This window comes from Ambystoma mexicanum, chromosome 5p, assembly GCF_040938575.1.
Source record: "Ambystoma mexicanum isolate Mex_15411 chromosome 5p, UKY_AmexF1_1, whole genome shotgun sequence".
In the NCBI taxonomy this organism is placed as follows: Eukaryota; Metazoa; Chordata; class Amphibia; order Caudata; family Ambystomatidae; genus Ambystoma; species Ambystoma mexicanum.
In genome coordinates this window covers 740,003,372-740,020,322 of record NC_090930.1, presented here as the reverse complement: position 1 = coordinate 740,020,322, position 16,951 = coordinate 740,003,372, and the positions used below count along the sequence as shown (strand labels likewise).

The 16,951-nt window shown below is 42.7% G+C and overlaps 6 non-coding genes across 6 annotated transcripts; 3 read left to right on the top strand and 3 right to left on the bottom strand.

Moving 5' to 3' along the window:
• Positions 1-95: 95 nt before the first annotated feature.
• On the bottom strand, positions 96-167 carry TRNAQ-UUG (transfer RNA glutamine (anticodon UUG)). The gene has a single exon. It is a non-coding gene; the product is annotated as a tRNA-Gln (tRNA).
• A 2,341-nt stretch (positions 168-2,508) lies between these two features.
• On the top strand, positions 2,509-2,580 carry TRNAQ-CUG (transfer RNA glutamine (anticodon CUG)). The gene has a single exon. It is a non-coding gene; the product is annotated as a tRNA-Gln (tRNA).
• Positions 2,581-3,492: 912 nt separating this feature from the next.
• On the bottom strand, positions 3,493-3,564 carry TRNAQ-UUG (transfer RNA glutamine (anticodon UUG)). Its single transcript has one exon. It is a non-coding gene; the product is annotated as a tRNA-Gln (tRNA).
• Positions 3,565-3,823: 259 nt separating this feature from the next.
• Positions 3,824-3,895, top strand: TRNAQ-CUG (transfer RNA glutamine (anticodon CUG)). Its single transcript has one exon. It is a non-coding gene; the product is annotated as a tRNA-Gln (tRNA).
• Positions 3,896-4,802: 907 nt separating this feature from the next.
• TRNAQ-UUG (transfer RNA glutamine (anticodon UUG)) lies at positions 4,803-4,874 on the bottom strand. Its single transcript has one exon. It is a non-coding gene; the product is annotated as a tRNA-Gln (tRNA).
• Positions 4,875-7,258: 2,384 nt separating this feature from the next.
• TRNAQ-CUG (transfer RNA glutamine (anticodon CUG)) lies at positions 7,259-7,330 on the top strand. The gene has a single exon. It is a non-coding gene; the product is annotated as a tRNA-Gln (tRNA).
• The last annotated feature ends 9,621 nt before the right edge of the window (positions 7,331-16,951 follow it).

Here is a 16,951-nt window from a genome sequence, read left to right as displayed (position 1 = left end):
TGAAAACGGCTACCTGAGTCCACTGAACTTCTGAATATTAACTCTGTTGAATTGTAATTTGAGAAATTAGAAAATGGAGTGTAAGAGCAAGATAATGGTCCCACCGAGACTTGAACTCGGATCATTGGAGTCAAAGTCCAAAGTGCTAACCATTACACCATGGAACCCTTGTGAGATGCACCTGAGAGCGTTGAATCAGAAATGGCAATAAAGAGCACATTTACAATTTTTACAGATTCATAGTCCCAATTGACTGATATCATACAAACACAGCGATGTTGTCGATTGACGTTGTGCTATAGCAATCTCTGTGCTTTATAGATCATGTAGATCAAATTCTTCCTCTTGAGGCATATGATTAAGCAATATTAAATATTGTTTCTGACTGCCTCTGTTTTGGCATAATGAAGTTCAGCATTTGCGTAAGAATTTAGGTTCCATGGTCTAATGGTTAGTAGGCTGGACTCTGAATTTAGTAATCCGACATGTTATAGCTATATTTTGTTTTCCTTTGGGTGTATTGTCATTTTATGCACATAGATTTCCTAGCAGTGGCTGTGATGAATAGTTCAATTTGATAGCAGCTTCCTTTTGAGAATTTGAAAAAAAAACAATTAAATAGTCTCTCTGGATGACTCTGCTTTGATTTCTATGTGCACATTCCTTTTGCGTTTCAGAGGGATTGACCAACATACACAACAGTGCTTGGAAGACCTCTTCCTGCCTCATGGCATGTAAAGCTAACCTCTCTCCTACCTTGTGTTTTTTTACTTTTTAACTTCCCCTTCCGAGTCATGATCATGTAACTGAATTTACATTTTTAGATTTTAACTGCAGTAGTTGCTTGTTTTTCATTTTTATTTTTCGTGTACGCATACATCCCTTTTTGTGGGGAGGGGGGAGTGATGTCTGTTTACTTATATTAGCTAGTATAGGTCATTTTATGTCCGCTTACAATATGTGTCAGGATTTTTTATGTCGTTTCCAATCAATGTCTAATATCAAGTGGTTTGCAGCAGTCATACAAAGGCACGTAACACCCCCAAAACACCTACATAAGTTAGAAATACTCCGGAATAGTACTCAGTTTATGAAAAGGCGGTGAATCCCAAATAGAACTGTAAATGTAAGCTAGCAAGCAGACCGTGCACCCCTGTTTGGAACTATGACCTGTGTGTTGCCCTCTATTAACAGAACAATGTAACTGCAGCCCATGTCACATAAAATAGAAAGTAGAGATTATGCAAATTAACTCCCAGAAGAGCCTGGTGTCACCCCAAAAGGTGTCATGCTTTTCACACCAAGAAACATCCACACATAGATCCCTGCGAACCTCAAAAACGTACAGGAAACCCTGTCCAGCGCTTTGCTCCCAGAGGAGATAAGGTTGAAAAACCACCCTATGTTAAAAGTGTCCATAATCCATGCCAGATGCCCTGTCTATAGAACCTGGCCGTTTGGGGCCTAGGGGCATGAGTGGAAGGGTTTAACCTGCCTGGGTTCTTGGGCATGGTTTCATCATGCCTCAGTTTACAATGGCACTCTGCCGCTTTGTCAGGCTTTAAAGAAGCCTGACTCCTGCAGAGCAAAAGATCTGATTATTTCCTTACATGTTTTGTACGTAAGAATGCGGATGGTGCTCTGAGCCTTCTATGGTGGTTATTAAGCATGGTATACATACCATAGCATGTAACTGTGCCTACAAATGGAACATTTTGTTCATTTATTAGGGAGTTGTGAAAATGGCAAAATCAAATTGCCATTACTGACACAGACCAGCTGCCGCTGTCCGGACATTTCGTCGAAAGACATTTCGTCGACGTAATTTGGTCGAAAACCAAATGGTCGATTTTTTTTTTATTTATATATATATTTTTTAGGTTGTAGTTTAGGGAAAAAAAGGGGGTTGGGGGGACCCCCCAAACTCCCCCCCAAAAAAAACAAAAAAGTGAAAATAAAAAACAAAAAAAATTAGACCATTTGGTTTTCGACCAAATGGTTTCGACCAAATGTCCTGTCGACAAATTTGTTTCGACGAAATGTCTGGCAACCCAGCTGCCGACTGTTGCTATTGACATGAGTTCCAGGTGAATAAACTGAGGAGATCACCAGTTCAACTACCTGTGAACGCATTTTGAAGCTCATTCACAGCCAGTTCATGCCCGTTCTCTCCATTTTGGCTTTCTGGCTGGCCGAGGGGCCCTTGAGTAATGTTCTTTGCTAACCATTACACCATGGGCCCCTTGCTGGTGCAACATGACAGAGTTGTAACAGAAATGAGAATCGAGATCTCATGCATCATTTTAACAAACTCATATTCCTAGCCCACGGATATTGTGCAAATGTGGAACTGTTTAGTTGGTTGTTGCGCAATAGCAAACTCTTTGCTTTACAGCTCATTTGGATAGGATTCTTCCTCTGGAGGCATAAGATAAAAGAATATTGCATACATTCTCTAAAATGCTCTTTTTTTGCTGCAATGACGTTCATCATGTCACTAAGTACGTAGGTTCCATGGTGTAATGGTTAGCACTCTGGACTCTGAATCCAGTGATCCGAGTTCAAATATCGGTGGGACCTTGGGAATTACTGTGTTTGTTTTCCTCTCAGTGTCTTGTTTTAATAGCAATGAAGCTGCTGTGTCGCCCACTTTCATAGCATTATTCCCTGGGTGCATTTGAAAAAAGAAAGATTTTCCATGGATGACGCTCTTTAGCCACAATGAAACCCACCACTTTCTGTAGTGTGAAAGACCCATGGTGTAATGGTAGCACCCTGGAGGTTGAATCCAATAATTTGCATTCAAATCTCTGTAAGAGCTTACCATCAGTCGAACCTTTCCCTTATCGTTTATTGTGGATGTCTTCTTTGAAGAAAGGTATGATCCAACTAAAGTAAGTACATTCACGAATGGGCCCTTGGTCGGTACAAACAGTATTTATACACCTCAGGCCTTTTGTGAATTAAGAAAAGTGTGTTCTTCGTTCTATTTTTCATCTCAAACTGATACCTTCATTTTACAAACATGTAAAGACTGTTAAGACGCTTGATTAATATCATTGATTCTGAATGTGGTCGCTTTTCATAGGATTAACTCTTTAACAATTTTGAAAGAGAATGGCGATACAATAGAGCTGCTTTTCCCAAAATGGTATTATTAATGTTGTTGCTGCATCTTCAAGTAAAAAGAGAATCCATTGGGTCACAGATTGAGCATGTTTCTTAACATTGAGTTAAGTTTGAAAATTTCAAATCTTTTATGTATGTTTGCGATGCAGATCTGCCCACCGACTCAGAATGACCTCACTGTTCATACATTTAAAAAAAATGCATAATGTTAAGGTGCTAGGCACAAAAGTGGATTTTCATGAAAAGTTATGCCAGAGAGTGAGTGCGAAAATGAATACCCTACACCACTAACCTTATAAATATTACTATCTTTGGCCTATAATTTAAGACAAAAAGGAGACAAAGTATGTTAGAGCAAGAGAGAGGTTCCACCGAGACTTGAACTCGGATCGCTGGATTCAAAGTCTAAAGTGCTAACCATTACACCATGGAACCCTTGTTGGGCAGAGCTTCATAAGGGCAATGAGAATATAGGGCACAGTCAAGATTTTTACTGACCTATAGTAACCGTTTACTGATATTATATCGAAGCAGCACTGTTGCTGTTGGATGCTGTGCAATCACAAAGTATTGGCTTCATGCCTCATTTGGATCAAATTCTTCCTCTGGAGTCTAATGATATAGGAATATTACATATTTTCTCTGATGTGCTCTGTTTTGCCAGAATGAAGTGCATCATGGTACAGAATATGTAGGTTCCATGGTGTAATGGTTAGCCCTCTGGACTCTGAATCCAGCGATCCGAGTTCAAATCTCGGTGGGACCTTGGGGCTGCTTCTCTTTTAGAGTTGCCTTTCATTTGCAGATAGATATAACAGCAATAGCTTTGCTTTACAGCCCACTTTGATGACAGTCTTCTTTGACCAAAGAATATTAATAGTTTCTGGGGATGACTCTCTTTTGCCACAAAGAAACTGCCCACTCTCATATCTCCAAAGCTCCAAGGTATAATGGCTATCAAACTGGCTTTTGATCTCAGCGATTTGCATTCAAAGCCCAGGAGGCCCCTAAAATCAGTTGATTTGTTTCCTGATAATTTAGAGTTTATTTCTTCTTTCGAGAAAGGTATGATCCAAATAAAGTAAGTACATTTAAACAAGGGCACTTGATCAGTAAATGCACTACTTTCTAGAACTCATAACTCTTGTAAGTTATAAAAAGTTTGCTCTCCATACAGTTTGTCAGCTCAAAGAATTACATTTTTTACACATTTAATAAGACCATCAAATTGCTTGAAACATAGGAATGATTGTGAACGTGAATATGATTCACCAAAATAATTGTATAACATTTTTTAATGTTAATAAAATAGGGCTTTTTCCAATCTTTTCACATCAATGTTGTTTCTGCATGTTCCAGTGAGCAGAGAATCTACTGCACATAGTGTGTACATTTTTCTTTTCATAGAGTTAAGGTTGGACATTATTCATCTGTGGAAAATGTTTCTGATACATATCTGGGTGCCCACTCTGATTGACCTTAGGGATTGTACATTAACAATATGTAGTTGCATCACTGTATTGGTATCAGGCACCAAAGTACATTTAAATGTAATGTCATGCAGAGAGAGAGAGAGTGTGAAAACGGCTACCTGAGTCGACTAAACTTCTGAATATTAACTCTGTTGAATTGTAATTTGAGAAATTAGAAAATGGAGTGTAAGAGCAAGATAATGGTTCCACCGAGACTTGAACTCGGATCGTTGGATTCAAAGTCCAAAGTGCTAACCATTACACCATGTAACCCTTGCGAGATGCACCTGAGAGCGTTGAATCAGAAATGGCAATATAGAGCACATTTACAATTTTTACAGATTCATAGTCCCAATTGAGTGATATCATACAAACACAGCGATGTTGTCGATTGACGTTGTGCTATAGCAATCTCTGTGCTTTATAGATCATGTAGATCAAATTGTTCCGCTTGAGGCATATGATTAAGCAATATTAAATATTGTTTCTGACTGCCTCTGTTTTGGCATAATGAAGTTCGGCATTTGCGTAGGTATTTAGGTTCCATGGTCTAATGGTTAGTAGGCTGGACTCTGAATTTAGTAATCCGACATGTTAAAGCTATATTTTGTTTTCCTTTGGGTGTATTGTCATTTTATGCACATAGATTTCCTAGCAGTGGCTGTGATGAATAGTTCAATTTGATAGCAGCTTCCTTTTGAGAATTTGAAAAAAAAAAAATTAAATAGTCTCTCTGGATGACTCTGCTTTGATTTCTATGTGCACATTCCTTTTGCGTTTCAGAGGGATTGACCAACATACACAACAGTGCTTGGAAGACCTTTTCCTCCCTCATGGCATGTAAAGCTAAACTCTCTCCTACCTTGTATTTTTTTACTTTTTAGCTTCCCCTTCCAAGTCATGATCATGTAACTGAATTTACATTTTTAGATTTTAACTGCTGTAGTTGCTTGTTTTTCATTTTTATTTTTTGTGTACGCATACATCCCTTTTTGTGGAGAGAGGGGAGTGATGTCTGTTTACTTATATTAGCTAATATAGGTCATTTTATGTCCGCTTACAATATTTGTCAGGATTTTTTATGTCGTTTCCAATCAATGTCTAATATCAAGTGGTTTGCAGCAGTCATACAAAGGCACGTAACACCCCCAAAACACCTACATAAGTTAGAAATACTCCGGAAGAGTACTCAGTTTATGAAAAGGCAGTGAATCCCAAATAGAACTGTAAATGTAAGCTAGCAAGCAGACCGTGCACCCCTGTTTGGAACTATGACCTGTGTGTTGCCCTCTATTAACAGAACAATGTAACTGCAGCCCATGTCACATAAAATAGAAAGTAGAGATTATGCAAATTAACTCCCAGAAGAGCCTGGTGTCACCCCAAAAGGTGTCATGCTTTTCACACCAAGAAACATCCACACATAGTTCCCTGTGAACCTCAAAAACGTACAGGAAACCCTGTCCAGCGCTTTGCTTCCAGAGGAGATAAGGTTGAAAAACCACCCTATGTTAAAAGTGTCCATAATCCATGCCAGCTGGGGAAGCGCCTGCGTGGGTCCGCCCACGCTTCCGATAATTAAGAAGAAGAAGAAGAAGAAGAACCTGGCCGTTCGTGGCCATTCGGGGCCTAGGGGCATGAGTGGAAGGGTTTAACCTGCCTGGGTTCTTGGGCATGGTTTCATCATGCCTCAGTTTACAATGGCACTCTGCCACTTTGTCAGGCTTTAAAGAAGCCTGACTCCTGCAGAGCAAAAGATCTGATTATTTCCTTACATGTTTTGTACGTAAGAATGCGGATGGTGCTCTGAGCCTCCTATGGTGGTTATTAAGCATGGTATACATACCATAGCATGTAACTGTGCCTACAAATGGAACATTTTGTTCATTTATTAGGGAGTTGTGAAAATGGCAAAATCAAATTGCCATTACTGACACAGACCAGCTGCCGCTGTCCGGACATTTGGTCGACGTAATTTGGTCGAAAGCCAAATGGTCGATTTTTTTATTTATTTATATATATATATTTTAGGTTGTAGTTTAGGGAAAAAAAGGGGTTTTTAGAAAAAAAGGGGGTTGGGGGGACCCCCCGAAACCCCCCCCAAAAAAAATGTGAAAATAAAAAACAAAAACAATTCGACCATTTGGTTTTCGACCAAATGTCCTGTCGACAAATTTTTTTCGACTAAATGTCTGGCAACCCAGCTGCCGACTGTTGCTATTGATAGGAGTTCCAGGTGAATAAACTGAGGAGATCACCAGTTCAATTACCTGTGAACGCATTTTGAAGCTCATTCACAGCCAGTTCATGCCCGTTCTCTCCATTTTGGCTTTCTGGCTGGCCGAGGGGCCCTTCAGTAATGTTCTTTGCTAACCATTACACCATGGGCCCCTTGCTGGTGCAACATGACAGAGTTGTAACAGAAATGAGAATCGAGATCTCATGCATCATTTTAACAAACTCATATTCCTAGCCCACGGATATTGTGCAAATGTGGAACTGTTTAGTTGGTTGTTGCGCAATAGCAAACTCTTTGCTTTACAGCTCATTTGGATAGGATTCTTCCTCTGGAGGCATAAGATAAAAGAATATTGCATACATTCTCTAAAAGGCTCTTTTTTTGCTGCAATGACGTTCATCATGTCACTAAGTACGTAGGTTCCATGGTGTAATGGTTAGCACTCTGGACTCTGAATCCAGTGATCCGAGTTCAAATATCGGTGGGACCTTGGGAATTACTGTGTTTGTTTTCCTCTCAGTGTCTTGTTTTAATAGCAATGACGCTGCTGTGTCGCCCACTTTCATAGCATTATTCCCTGGGTGCATTTGAAAAAAGAAAGATTTTCCATGGATGACGCTCTTTAGCCACAATGAAACCCCCCACTTTCTGTGGTGTGAAAGACCCATGGTGTAATGGTAGCACCCTGGAGGTTGAATCCAATAATTTGCATTCAAATCTCTGTAAGAGCTTACCATCAGTCAAACCTTTCCCTTATCGTTTATTGTGGATGTCTTCTTTGAAGAAAGGTATGATCCAACTAAAGTAAGTACATTCACGAATGGGCCCTTGGTCGGTACAAACAGTATTTATACACCTCAGGCCTTTTGTGAATTAAGAAAAGTGTGTTCTCCGTTCTATTTTTCATCTCAAACTGATACCTTCATTTTACAAACATGTAAAGACTGTTAAGACGCTTGATTAATATCATTGATTCTGAATGTGGTTGCTTTTCATAGGATTAACTCTTTAACAATTTTGAAAGAGAATGGCGATACAATAGAGCTGCTTTTCCCAACATGGTATTATTAATGTTGTTGCTGCATCTTCAAATAAAAAGAGAATCCATTGGGTCACAGATTGAGCATGTTTCTTAACATTGAGTTAAGTTTGAAAATTTCAAATCTTTTATGCATGTTTCCGATGCAGATCTGCCCATCGACTCAGAATGACCTCACTGTTCATACATTTAAAAAAAATGCATAATGTTAAGGTGCTAGGCACAAAAGTGGATTTTCATGAAAAGTTATGCCAGAGAGTGAGTGCGAAAATGAATACCCTACACCACTAACCTTATGAATATTACTATCTTTGGCCTATAATTTAAGACAAAAAGGAGACAAAGTGTGTTAGAGCAAGAGAGAGGTTCCACCGAGACTTGAACTCGGATCGCTGGATTCAAAGTCTAAAGTGCTAACCATAAAACCATGGAACCCTTGTTGGGCAGAGCTTCATAAGGGCAATGAGAATATAGGGCACAGTCAAGATTTTTACTGACCTATAGTAACCGTTTACTGATATTATATCGAAGCAGCACTGTTGCTGTTGGATGCTGTGCAATCACAAAGTATTGGCTTCATGCCTCATTTGGATCAAATTCTTCCTCTGGAGTCTAATGATATAGGAATATTACATATTTTCTCTGATGTGCTCTGTTTTGCCAGAATGAAGTGCATCATGCTACAGAATATGTAGATTCCATGGTGTAATGGTTAGCCCTCTGGACTCTGAATCCAGCAATCCGAGTTCAAATCTCGGTGGGACCTTGGGGCTGCTTCTCTTTTAGAGTTGCCTTTCATTTGCAGATAAATATAACAGCAATAGCTTTGCTTTACAGCCCACTTTGATGACAGTCTTCTTTGACCAAAAAATATTAATAGTTTCTGGGGATGACTCTCTTTTGCCACAAAGAAACTGCCCACTCTCATATCTCCAAAGCTCCAAGGTATAATGGCTATCAAACTGGCTTTTGATCTCAGCGATTTGCATTCAAAGCCCAGGAGGCCCCTAAAATCAGTTGATTTGTTTCCTGATAATTTAGAGTTTATTTCTTCTTTCGAGAAAGGTGTGATCCAAATAAAGTAAGTACATTTAAACAAGGGCACTTGATCAGTAAATGCACTACTTTCTAGAACTCATAACTCTTGTAAGTTATAAAAAGTTTGCTCTCCATACAGTTTGTCAGCTCAAAGAATTACATTTTTCACACATTTAATAAGACCATCAAATTGCTTGAAACATAGGAATGATTGTGAAAGTGAATATGATTCACCAAAATAATTGTATAACATTTTTTAATGTTAATAAAATAGGGCTTTTTCCAATCTTTTCACATCAATGTTGTTTCTGCATGTTCCAGTGAGCAGAGAATCTACTGCACATAGTGTGTACATTTTTCTTTTCATAGAGTTAAGGTTGGACATTATTCATCTGTGGAAAATGTTTCTGATACATATCTGGGTGCCCACTCTGATTGACCTTAGGGATTGTACATTAACGATATGTAGTTGCATCACTGTATTGGTATCAGGCACCAAAGTACATTTAAATGTAAAGTCGTGCAGAGAGAGGAGAGTGTGAAAACGGCTACCTGAGTCGACTGAACTTCTGAATATTAACTCTGTTGAATTGTAATTTGAGAAATTAGAAAATGGAGTGTAAGAGACTTGAACTCGGATCGTTGGATTCAAAGTCCAAAGTGCTAACCATTACACCATGTAACCCTTGCGAGATGCACCTGAGAACGTTGAATCAGAAATGGCAATATAGAGCACATTTACAATTTTTACAGATTCATAGTCCCAATTGAGTGATATCATACAAACACAGCGATGTTGACGTTGTGCTATAGCAATCTCTGTGCTTTATAGATCATGTAGATCAAATTCTTCCTCTTGAGGCATATGATTAAGCAATATTAAATATTGTTTCTGACTGCCTCTGTTTTGGCATAATGAAGTTCGGCATTTGCGTAGGTATTTAGGTTCCATGGTCTAATGGTTAGTAGACTGGACTCTGAATTTAGTAATCCGCCATGTTAAAGCTATATTTTGTTTTCCTTTGGGTGTATTGTCATTTTATGCACATAGATTTCCTAGCAGTGGCTGTGATGAATAGTTCAATTTGATAGCAGCTTCCTTTTGAGAATTTGAAAAAAAAAAAGAATTAAATATTCTCTCTGGATGACTCTGCTTTGATTTCTATGTGCACATTCCTTTTGCGTTTCAGAGTGATTGACCAACATACACAACAGTGCTTGGAAGACCTCTTCCTGCCTCATGGCATGTAAAGCTAACCTCTCTCCTACCTTGTGTTTTTTTACTTTTTAACTTCCCCTTCCGAGTCATGATCATGTAACTTTTTTGCGTTTCAGAGGGATTGACCAACATACTGAAGTGGGAGAATGGAACCAGAAACTCCCGCCAATCCCCCCTCGCGCTTGGCCTAGAGGGTCACGGCCTAGACACCCGCCACGAGAAGAGTTTGCCTGTCTACCAGACGACCAAATTCCATGGTACAAGAACATACGGATGTGCCCACCCACCTGCCCGGCAGCTCGCCCTGCCCATGCCGACACCTGCGGCATAGATCAACTCGACTAAACCAACACATCGTTAGAGATGCCATGACGACCTAGGCAACGATTAGCGCACCTGTACAAACATACACACTGAACACTCCCACACCAATCTACACGAAGAACATACTCAGTGCTATGACATAGGCGATGAACACACCCATGGACGTGCATCTTTATTATTTTTTACATAGGGTTTTCCAAAACGCAGAAACGCAAGACGCACAATGAACTCATTTAAAAGGCTTGCTTACGCTTCTCCTAAAACCAGGTGCCATAATGAGGAATATAACAAAGACACGATACTGGGAATAAGGCAATATGATACCACAACCTAAAGCGCCTGTGCACCAAACGGTTCCATCTATACACCAGGCCCAAGTAGGCCGCAAGCAAGAGCTTCCATGGACGTTAAAGGAACAAGAGTCAGGTTGCTGATCCTGCAGAATGAGCCTGGCGAAAGCAGACCGCCAAGGTCTCAATGTTGCAAACTCACATTCCGAAAGCAGACGATCAAGGACACGATGTTGCAACCTCGCTCGCCGCGAGCCAACATCAAAGTCACACCTGCAAATTAAACTAGGCACATAGTGGAAAAACAATATTAATTGTGCAGAATTCTGCCTCAAACACGGTCCCACCTCACGTGACCAAGCCGAACCTGTCAGGATGCCAAGGCAAGGAGGGAGGAGACGCCTGAAGCCCTGTTACAAGACACTGGCTGATACAATTCAATGGACCTCTGCGACAGTGGGAGTAGTCGGCCTTCCAGCTTATGAATAAGTCTTCACATTGTCTACACATAACCTTAGTGAAACATTGTTGCAAATGACAGGTACACCGTGAGCTGGGAACAGCGATGGTCCCAGACTGGGAGGCTCGCGAGCGGACCAATTAGAACATGGGGCTCTTATCACTGACGCTATTAACATTGACCAATCCTCATGGGTCTTCATGTAACAATTTTCATGTATCAAATTGAAGGGACAACCCAAGTATATCACCTGACTATCCCTCAACCACTAACATTGTTCTCTATACGTATGCTATACTAACCCTACCACTCGAGCAACCAATTAAGAGTGGCGATAGGTTTTTTGCTAACTTTCCAAGGTGACGCAAGTAGCGCGTCATACTAAGGTAAAAAGGGCCTGCGAGCCCCACGATTGTGTGTGTGTCAGGACGGACGCGTATGTTCCTCGACCCATCCCTGCCGTTTGCATAATAAACAGCAGAATCACCTTGCATCTTGTTTGTGTCTCATACTCATTCCCTTTGGGATATACGGGAGGAGTTGGGGCCTCCCTGCCCGGAGGTCCGCGGACGGCCCAGCCGACCCCGGCAGAATTTCCCCCCGACAAGTTGGAGGCACTGCTGAGATCTGTTTAAGATCGGCATTTATTTTTATTTTTCCGAGTACTATCGTTGCGAGGAGGCCCGGCGGCGCAGCCCCCTCTGCCGCTGCCCCCTTCTGAGGACTACAGGACCATCGCAGAACTGCGAGAAGACCGGACAGCGCAATCCGGATATTGGCCTTCGGGAGCTGGTTGAGAAGTATCCCGCCCGTGGTTGGCGAGTGTCCAGACGTGGTCCAGACGAGGGGAGGTGGCGAGCCGTTTGGAGGGGTGCACGCAGTCGAGCGGCCCCGCATCAAGAGAACTTGGTGAGTATGCCACACCCAACAAGCAACGTGAAATTGTGAGGGAGGGGGGAGGAATTAAATAAGGGAGGTGGGAGGTGTTGCACAGGTGCGCGGTGAAGGTTTGACAATTTAGTGTTGGCTATGAAATGAATGGTAGCAGAACGAGTGCGATAGCAGTCGGCTACGTTACGCGAGAGAGGGGGGCGGAGCACGAAAACATCACGTGCAACCTCTCGTAGACACTGATTGGCCTAAATCGCCACTACGTGTAGGGGTGTGTGTGTGGTTTCCTACGATTTGGTAATTATCGATCAATGAGTAGATGAGGATCCCTATTGTTCGAGCAAGCAACTCGATAGGTAGATGACGTTTCCCTGTAGGCGGTAGCTAGTTGGTTGCCTAATACGGAAGATAGTTGGCTGGTTAAGCCCTCCTGTCGAGGGGCGTATCACACGCGAGGCGACGCAGCGTGCGCAGTCCGATTATATATATATTGTTGATTACCTTGTTCCAGGCGAGACAGGAAGACAGCTGTGGGGTTAACGGGGGTAGATTGCAAGTGTATTAAGAACTTATCAGTAATTTGAAGAGATCGGTGACGTCACCAGTAGGGCTCTCATAGGAAATCCCGAGCACAAGTATCTTTCGTTTTTGAGCGCGGTGGGAAAGAGAGTTGTGGTAAGGGAGTGGAAACGGAGATAAACGGTAACGAGTTGATCGAGGGAAGGCGAAGCGGGGGACGTGGCTGCGCACGGAGAACGCCGGCCACGGCCAGTGCCGAAGAGGGAGGGGGAGCAACTGAAAATAGGACGGCTGTATAAAAACGTCACAAGGGGTACGCACCCGCAGGGGGCTACGTGCGCCTCGGCCGCAGGGGGCCGTAAGGGTGTTTCGTAAAGGAGAAAAAGGAAGAAGAGAATATATATATATATATGTAAATACTATATTTTAATAATTTTTAGTGGATTATCGTAAGTCCCCAAATTTAACGGGGCCAGGTAAAGGTATACGGCTGCGTATTGTAAGAGTTAGCAAGATAATAACTACCACATAGAGGGAGGATAACAAGTGGAGCGTTACTATGTCAGACGGGGCAGGATCGGGAGGGTGGGGGAACACCCTCACTACCCCACTACAACACATATGTAAAACACTGTCACCCCATAGGGAGAAACTGATCAAGTATAGCATAGAATGGACACAGGGGACAGACAACAAAATGACAATATCGTGGCCGCCTAATGGTAGCTTCGATCCATATACCCAACAGGCACTATTAAATCATTTGCATAGCACATACAAGGGGAAGAAGTTGACACACCACGTGGAGGCGTTTAACTTATGGAGGATGTTCCAAGGGTCCCGACCAGGACCAAATGGAATGTTCACTGTGGGGGAAACATCGGAAGAGAAAGAGATTAAGAAGGAAGGAGAGAATGGGGAAAAGGAGAGTGAAGGCCCAAAGAACATGGGGGACGGACGAGAGGGAGGAGAAAAGAGTAACACCTTAAAGGAAAATGAAATAAAAAAGGAACAGAGCGACGCTATACCCCTAGTAAAGGTAGTAAAAACAGAGGGAGAGGGACTGTACCCTTTAAGAGAACTAGGAGAAATAAAAAGAGGACAGTTGAGAGCGGCTGAGGGGTATTCGAACCCAGCATACAGCCCACCACCATATGCAGTCCATAGGAAGACGACAGCAGAGAAGGGGAGGACAGGAGAAGAACAAACTGCGGAAATAGGACAGGATGAGTGGGTAGCTGCGCAGATACTATTGAAACTACGAGGCTCATTAACAGAAGAAGAGAAGGAGGTAGTAAGGAAAACGGACGAGGATAATACCAGGGAGAGTGAAATAACCGGGGGAGAGCCGTTAAGGGAAAGGGAAGGGACTTTGGAGGAACGACTAGCGGAGTTAAGGGATGAGCAGAATGAGCTGATCAAACGGCTCGAGAGGGAAGAGAGAGAGAGAGCAAGGGAAAGGAAAGAAGGCAAGAACGAGGTGGAGAGAATAAGGGAACGAACTGAGGAGCAAAGGAGAGAAGCCGAAAGGGTAAAAGAAGCGGCGGAAAGAGTATCAAGAGCAGTACTAAGAGAAAAGAAAAAGGAAGAAGAAGAGAAGGAAAAGGAGATGGCAATGTGGAAGAGGAGATTACTATCAGAAACGACTAGGAAATATGAAGAAGGGAGAACGATAGAGAGTATATTAGAAAGGGAGAGGGTAAGATGGGAAAGGAAGAAAGAGGATGAAAGGATATTGGAAAAGATGAGTAGTGAAGTCATGGAGGAGTTAAAAAGGAAAAGGGAGGAAATTGGTAGAGAGATGGAGGAGAGAAATGAAGGGGAAAGAGAAGAGAGGAGAGGGGAGAGTGAAGAAAGAAGGTATGTTTATAGAGACACAGAAGTAGCAATGACATCAGCGCAAAGGGGAGCGGTTGGTAGAGAAAAAAAAGGAGAACAGGATCTAATAGACTTAAAAACAGTAACGATCAAGGGGCAAAAGACGGAGTGGGGACTGCCATTTATACATGACTTTTGTAGTGAGGAAGACGAAGGAATGGAGAAGGATGGAAGAAATAGTGAAAGGGAAAGTTTAGATAAACTATACGCCACCCGGACCAATGCAGACTCACCATGGATATGTAGGAGAAAGGATGAACTGGAGAAAAGTGAGGAGGAAGAGCGAGGAATAGCGAAAAGACAGATACATGAAGCCACACCGTCACCAACATACCCCACATGGTCAACCACCTCACGCTCATTACGTACAAACAAGCTAGCGCCCTTCCCAAACGAAGCGACACCCTATGTAGGTAGGCTTAGAGACCTCCCTAGACGTAGGCAGGAAGGACGAATACACACACCCACATTAAATACAGGAAATGATGAAAGAAGGGGAAAAGATGGAGAAGAAAGAGTTACGAGCAGGGGAACTACGGACGACATTGACAATATAAGAGAGACGGAAGAAGAAGAGGGGTGTGGGGACTCAATTTTATGGAACCCAAGGGATATAACGAGACACAACTTAATGCCACTTCTGGAGAGGGGAGGGGTTAGACCACAATACGTTCCTTGGAAGCATGTAGACAAAGAAAATATAAAGTGCAGGCTCCCGTCATTAAGTGGGGGTGCAGGTAAATGGATATATGAAATGGAAAAACACACCGCAGGACAGAAACTGGCGGTGGGGGACGTAAAGGGCCTCTTAATATCTATATTAGGGGATGCAGCGGATGACATTTGGAAGAGAGCGGGATTCACTGGGGTCACGATAACGAACACATCGCACGATGGGGCACCATTCGCAAACTGCAGACATGCATTATGGCAGGCACTGAGAGTACAGTACCCAGACACATCAGACATAGGAGCAATTACCTCACGCAAGATGCGTGAGAACGAGGATCCTGTTGATTATATCCAGGAAATCCAAGAAAAGTGGCGCATGGAGACTAGAGAACAATGGGACAAAACACCAGCAATATTCTATCATATACTAGTACAAGGGCTCCCAGAAGGAGTTCAGAAACAACTGAAGAAAGTGGTGGGAATGTAAGCAAAAGCGTGGCCAGAAATTCAACTGACAATAGTGCATCATTGTAGGACATGGCAAGGAAAAATGAAACAAAAGGAAGAGGACAGGAAAACGGAAGAGGCTAAACTAGTACAGAAAAAGCTCACTAAATACACAATGGAAGGGGCATTAATAACTACACCTGCAACAACGACCCAAAGCCCCACACAAGTAGTGGCTGCACAAGATCCCTCCCAAATACCATCAGGTGCCACCACTCCAACCATACACGACCAACATGGGAGGAGGATACTCAATGCCAGGAGCTGGGTTTTATAATTACAACAGGGGAAGAGGAGGGATAATGAGAGGGAGAGGATACGGATATAACACACAACAGCAGGTGGGAGGACTTAGAAATTCCTACCCCACCGGTCAACCAGTATACCAGGACAACACAGGAAACTTCCCATGGCAGAGTAGGGAACCACCGGTGTGTTGGATTTGTGGATTAGTGGGGCACATGTCACGAACGTGTAGAGTGAGACCAGGAACATCATCATGGGGCGAACAAGGACAACTAGGGCCCACACAGGACATACAACAACAGCAGACGTTGCAACAGAGACATGAACAGCAACAGCTAGTACCACAACAACAGCCTCAGATATACTCACTGTCACAACAACAGGTTGCAACAACACAACAGCCCCAAGCACAACAAACACAACTGGGTAGGGTAACGGTCCTGGGACACAACCCTTACACAGGAAACGGTCAATCGTTGTACCCCCAATAGGACAGCCCACAGACGGCCTTGGTGTGTCCCATCCTGTCAGTAACACCTAATAGTGCGGAGGAGCCACGCATAGAGGTAACGATAGGTGACAAAAACTTATCATTCCTTGTTGATACCGGGGCAACCCGGTCTTGCATAAGGGAAGGTAAATTTAAGATGTCAGGCGAAGCCATGAACACCCAAGGATTTTCTGGGGCTAGAGGGTTGGTTTCCTTTACAGATAACATTCCCTTATCAATAGGGGATCATGACATGTCAGTTCCACTTTTATACTCTAGGGCCTCACCAGTAAATATACTGGGAAGAGACATCATGAACAGGTTGAATATGACGATCTCCTTTACGGAAGACGGGATAATTTGCTCTACCCCAGGCATTAACATGCTCACAGCGCGACAGATTATGCAAGCATACTGCGGACAGACTGCGATTAGGGCTGAGCCAGTAGATGGCGAACTATTCCAGTATGGGACAGACATGGCATTTGCATGGATGCCTGGGATAGAAGGAAAGATCTGGATCTTCAGGCCAGAGACA